Genomic DNA, 6,586 nt, shown 5'->3' on the forward strand with positions numbered 1-6,586 from the left:
CAAATTGTTTTCGTTATTACCTCCACTGTAATTGTTATCTCTGGCCGGAATCCATGGCCAATTGACCGGATTTTCTCATATCTGAGTGTATTTTATGTTTTGTATTTCTTAGAACATGAAAGAAAAAGGAAGCCATTATGCTTCTCAAATCTGATGATACCGGAATCCATGGCTTCTTCTCTTTGTTGTAGCTTAGATCTGAGTGTATTCGTTATTCTTTTGAGTATAAATATAAGTTATAATATTTGGTTGATGTATTTGACTGTATGTGTTGTTTGAATGATCTATAGACATATGTTTGTATCAGTGTTTTAAAAGGCGTTTTCGGGGCGAGCCCTGGGGCGGGGCGTACCAAAAATGCCCCGAGGCGATGGGTCGGGGCGAAAGTCTCCAAAGGCGTACGCCCAGCAATTCGGGGCGTACGCCCAGGCGTTTGGGGCTAGTTTTTTTTGTTGGGGCGTTAGCCCAGAAAACTTTTTCAAACTAAAACGAAATTTGTTAAATAAGTCCTTAATATAATGCCCAAATTCTCAAAAGTCAACATGTAATTACTCAAATGTTTTAAAAAGGAACTAGAACATTAAATTTAAAAGTCAAGACCTTTTTTTATTGCTAGAATGCCTAATATATATTCTTTTCCAATTATTTATCTTGTCTTCTACTATCTCAAAAAAGTAACAAGCAGTCACTTGTACTTATAAGTAGCATATAATAGATTGTTCTAATTAGTTTTTTTGTGGGGGTGGAGCATATATATATATATCACTTATTTATAGTTTTCTTCAATTTTTTAGGCTATTTCACCTATTTAAAAGTATTTACTATAATTATATCATTTTATAAAATACTAAAAATTAAAACCCCATGGGGCTTACGCCTCACTGAGGCAGATGTAAAACGCCCCGCCTTACGCCCTCGCCTTTTAAAACACTGGTTTGTATACAATTTTTTCGAGTAAATATAGTGTATTTGAAATTTTGCATATGAAATTTTGTTGAAATACAGTCGAATATATTCAACCTTGTGACGCTAGTGGAGACCTTGCTGATCGGAGCTCGGATACATTCAAATACAGTCAAAGCAAAAGGATATATCAATATATAAATACACTAAAATACACAACCCATCGTGTATTTAAATAAGGGTTGCACGTATTTAAATACAGTCAAATACACATGACATCAGATAAGGTTGGATACAACTGAACAGTGTATTCAAATATACTTAAATATAGTGAATTTGCCATAAACTAGCTACGAATTGTAAATTGATAAAAGGTAGGTACTAATTATTAATATCCCTTAAAAGATAGTTATCCTGTAAGTTTGCTCTGATGATTTGACCCCACGACCTTCGAATTTCAGGTGGAGGGTGCTTACAATCCGAACAACTCCTTTTATCATATAGTCATTATTATAAGAAAATGTCATTAAAAAATAAATTTTAATCCTAGAATTAAGTAAGTTTCTTAAATATAAAATCATAAGATAAATTTCAGAAATCTCTCTCCAAGTTTAGCTTCGTAACATTATTTGAGTTTTTTAATACGAGGTCTGAGGTCATATGATATCATTCATGACCTCTCTAACTGTATAAATTGGTTTACTTGAACTGCTAAACCGTCTTTCAAAATCAGCAGGTGGAGGCCACGTCATTATTTGGCAAAATATACACAAGCGGAGAAAAACATATTTGAGTTTATATACTACAGTAATAAATAAAATAAAAGTAGCCAAAAAGTCAAATTTTATAGAACTGATCTGAAACAAATAACTTAATCCTTTTCAAGTTGCAATTTCTCATTCTTTTGAAGTAGTCCAAGTACTGTACTTTAATCAGTTACTGTATAATTGACATTTTAGTGATCTGGCATTTGAATCCTAATTAGTAATGGTTTTAGTTTACCTACTTAAATTTTCAAAAGAATTAACCAACTAATTAGCTACTTAAATAATAGTAACACTTGCTATCTGTAGCCTAGTTGGTGAGGTTTATAAACCCAATAATTGATTAGTGAAATAGTCAATCAATAGCCATATGACTTAGGTTGTATTTTTTCAATTGATTATGACTTGAACATTTAAACAAGTAATTGCACTCAATAAATTGAGTCTTTTTTTAAAGGTCTATGCCAGGCACGAATTCAATTAACTATTTATCCAAAAATAACAATTTAATGTAGATCGTGCCAACCAGAAAAACATGATTGCAAAAATTCCATTTAATTATGTCTCTATATTTTGCTAAAACAGTTTTTTCGGAAAAACAGTTGGAAAATAATGCTTGCAAAAGGTTATCTGCTTATAATTATTTTTTGTCAAAGTATTTTCTAAATGGGCTATAGTACAACACCTCCATAAATGGAGAAAGACAATCTTGTCTGCAGATAAGAAAGCAGTTTTTTTTTTTAATAAAAAGCCAAAAAAAAAACATAAAAGAAAAAATTGAAGTTTTTAATTTAATCATTTGGGATCCCAAGTCTACATACTCAGCTAATTTAAATTCATACCGAATAAGCTAAAGTAAAGGAAGTTTAATTATTCGTGAAAGCTGGAATTTGTATTGTAGAATTTAAGATGTCACAAATCAGCAGTCACTCTGTGTATTAACTGTGGCGTAGTAGCTACATAATCTGACTGGTAGTCAATTATATACTTTTCGCGAAAAAAATAATATTGCGTATAAAAAGTTTTAACCTATAACAAACGTAATACTCTCTCCGTTTCAATTTATATGAATCAATTTGACTGAGTATTACATTTAAGAAAGAGTGAAGACTTTTGAAACTTGTGGTTCAAAATAAGTCTTAAATATTTGTGTGGTTGTAAATCATTTCATAAAGTGAATTTGTTTTCAAATTAGGAAAGAAATCATTCATTTTGACACGGACTAAAAAGAAAATATGTTCATATAAATTGAAATAGAGGAAGTATAATATATCGGCGGTGAAAATTGCTTAACTGATCACTCTTTAATTTGTGTAGCTACATGCCTACATCATTGTTAAATATGCCTAATGGCTGATGGTTTCTTTTTTCTTTTGGTTTCTCAAATCGGTGTCCAGTATTCATATTGAAATTCGATTATATTCATATTCGCGCTGCGTAGGGGCCATTGGGTAAGCACTCTCTATCATTGATTTTTTCTATATTCAGAGCTCGAACCCAAAATCTTTAATTAAAAGAGGAGCAGCCCGTCCCCATTGCACCACATCGTTGTTAATATGCATAGTGGCCGATGGTTTCAAATGCAACATATGTAAGTTAAAATCTACTTTCATAAATCATAACTATATTTTGAATTTTAACTATTCTTAGCAAAATTCTTAATATTGCCATTGTACATATAATAGATAATACTAGGGGTGTCAATGGTTTTGTAAAAATCGACTTAACCGACCGAACTGAATTGTACCGAACCAATTAGTAGGATTTTTTTAATAAAACCGACGGTTTTTATATAAATGTTTAACCGTACTGAAAAATTGGGTAGGTTTTTTATTTTACAAAAATAAACCGAAAAAATACCGAACCGTACCGAATACATTTGTGTGTAAAATATATTTTATATATTAAGTTTAAAATTCATAACATTAAATTTTTCGCCTTGTGCCTGGGGTGATGGAATGACTACATGTCGGCAACTAGTAATTAATATTAAAGTCTCAACTCCGAAACCTGTTATGTTACCCCTATTGAAACTAAATTAGTGTAGCACCTCGAGTAGTAACCACTAAGTTACAAAGAATTCCAACGATCTTTGCGTAACAAGCTACAAGGTATTAGATATCTTTCCTCTCGTATGATTTAAATTCTTTTATTGGATATCGAATTTTATTAGACTCAGTTCTTGTGTCTCATCTTGATTGATTACTTCTTGCTCGTGTGATCTAAATTTTTTGTCTTTAATATTAGTGGGACGGATCTCTATTCTTGTCATTCATGTTTTCTTGATTCTTCACTTTTTAAACAATAAAATATCTAAAGAGTTTTTCAAAGTCTTATAAAAGTATGCATGATATCGTGTACAACTTCTATTTGCAACATTTATATGACCCTTTTTTTATGAAATACCGAAAAATTAACTAAACCGTACCGATATCGAAGAAAAACTGAGATGATGGGACGGTTTCAAAAAATTAAATTTTGGTTATATAAAATAAAATAACTAAAAAATTGATATGGTATAAATTTTATGAAATAACTGTCCGAACCGTACCATTGACACCCCTAGATAATGCGACCTTCGTTCATCAATGATACCATGTTGCCAGCGATTTTTTTTTTTTTTTTAAATAAGCATTTACTATACTTATCCTCTTCGATCATTACTTGATGGAGCAGAACAGAAGACGAAATCAATTTTTCCCCCAGAGCTAACTGAATACTCGTTAAACCATAAACAACGATTGGGGTATGACGAATAAGATCTCTTTATTTTTAATTAGATATTTCGGATTCGAATTCCTATGTTACCACTCGTTATTTTTTCTTTCTATAGCCTATTTTGGTAATGCATTATTGTGCCGATGGTTTATCGGAAACAATCTTTCTATCCCGCAAGTACGATTTCTGTACAATCTTACTCTTCCCATACCCTACTTGTGGAATTATACTAGGTATGTTATTATTATTGTGGGATTTGAATCATGAGCAGAGACGGAGAAAAATTTAAAATTTATGAGTTCATGATTCTAGTTCTTTAAAGTTATTGAGTACCAAATTGATTATTTCTACATATTGAATGAATTTTTAATAAAATATAGAATTTGCCTAAAGTTACTGGTTCGGCCGAACCAGCTGGTCCTGGGTATGGAAAAAGATATATTAGAAAGTTTTTTCTCCTTAAACGAGCCTTATACGGTGTAAATTTAAATTAATCGAAACTCCAATATAAATACCGCTTTCAGAACGAAAACCAAAAAAAAAAAAAAAAAAAAAAGGGTCAAATTATGTACTTCCAGAACGTTGCCATTGCCTGTCCACATGTACCTCCATTCAATATCATTTAATTCGTACATTTTCTAGAAAAGCATGGGACAGCGATATGCTATAAACTTCCAAGGCCACGTGGCCATATGTATATACCAGAGACGTACACCTTTCCTGATACACAAAACACATCAACGGTATATTTGCGGCTCATTTCGATCCCTTTAGTTCTGGAGTTTGGTTTTGAGCCACAATTTTCTGCTCAATATAATTAATGACTTATATGCTTGCTCATTATATTTTATATTTATAGTCTTTTTCTTTTTTTCCTTTCTGGGGCGATGAAAGGGGGAGCGAGGCATAGCCACATAGGTGATTTTAGGATTTTAAGTTTGTGTTTTTACGGTAATTTCAAGTTAACATATATTAATAATTGGATCAACAGGTTAATTTCGAGTTGAATATCCTTAGACATTTGATGAATTTCTAATATATAGATACATTGTCTAAGCAAAGTTATTGAGTTCACGTGAACATATTGCACTAGATCCTAAAGTGAGGGGTAAAAACTTACCGACATCGAATATTTACATCAAATCATACTATTTACCACGATTAAGTGATAAATTAAGGTGAGGGGTAGGGCCCAATAGTAAAACTACATAGGTTTAAGATGGTCGGTTAAAAATTATATTACATATGTAGGTAAAGTATTAATCTTTAATTTTTATATAAACTAGCTTTAGTGTCGTGCATTGCATGTGTATCGCGTCAATTAAAAATAAGGAAAATGAGACTCTATATTACAAAACATAAAGAGATTTTTCCTTATGTACAGGACATAACAACTTAATTACAAAATATATCAAATCTGGAAATATTTAAAGCCCACCCTTCCCTTCCCTTTCTCATTGTTCTCTGCTTCCTCGAAAACAAAAACTTAAGCTCATTACTGGTTTTAGGCGGGACCAATTTTCAAAGACACGAGTAGATACACAGAATTGGTAGATCCACTATTTAAAGGAGACTACCTAAAGAGAAGTTTCAATCAAGCGGTTGCTATCGTCGCAATGTGTCTACAAGAAGATCGGGGTTTCAATTAAGTCGTCTTCGCACTATTTAAGCTTTGATTATGACTATTAGCATCGGATACTTAATTTGGACTAATTTGGTTTCTTGCTACTTTCGTACCTCCCTAGCTATGGGGAAGACTTTTAATCCATCTTTTTGTAAAAGTAATGGTAATTCGAGAATGTGACTAGATCTGAAGACAATAACCGTTGATTAAAAATTCGTTACCAAACCGTCAATTGACTCCACCTTGTTTGTGGGCCGTATTATATGAAATTTGTATATAATATTGTTGTAGTGGTATTGGTTCCTTTCGAAGCGAGATTCAAATTTGTATTAAATTTATATGAATATTGCATGAAAGTTGTATACAATGTTGTTATAGTTGTATTAAATTTCCAAAAACCTAACATGAACTTTATACAAATGTTATATAGTTATATACATATTTCATACCATTTTTATACAATATTTATACATGAAGAATGTGAGAATTCTAAGCCTTGAGCGAGATTTACACATTTCATACAGTTTTCATAGAAAAAAATTTAAGTGAAATTTTTAGGCTTCGAGTGAGATATACA

Source organism: Lycium barbarum, chromosome 1 (assembly GCF_019175385.1).
Source record: "Lycium barbarum isolate Lr01 chromosome 1, ASM1917538v2, whole genome shotgun sequence".
NCBI lineage: Eukaryota > Viridiplantae > Streptophyta > Magnoliopsida > Solanales > Solanaceae > Lycium > Lycium barbarum.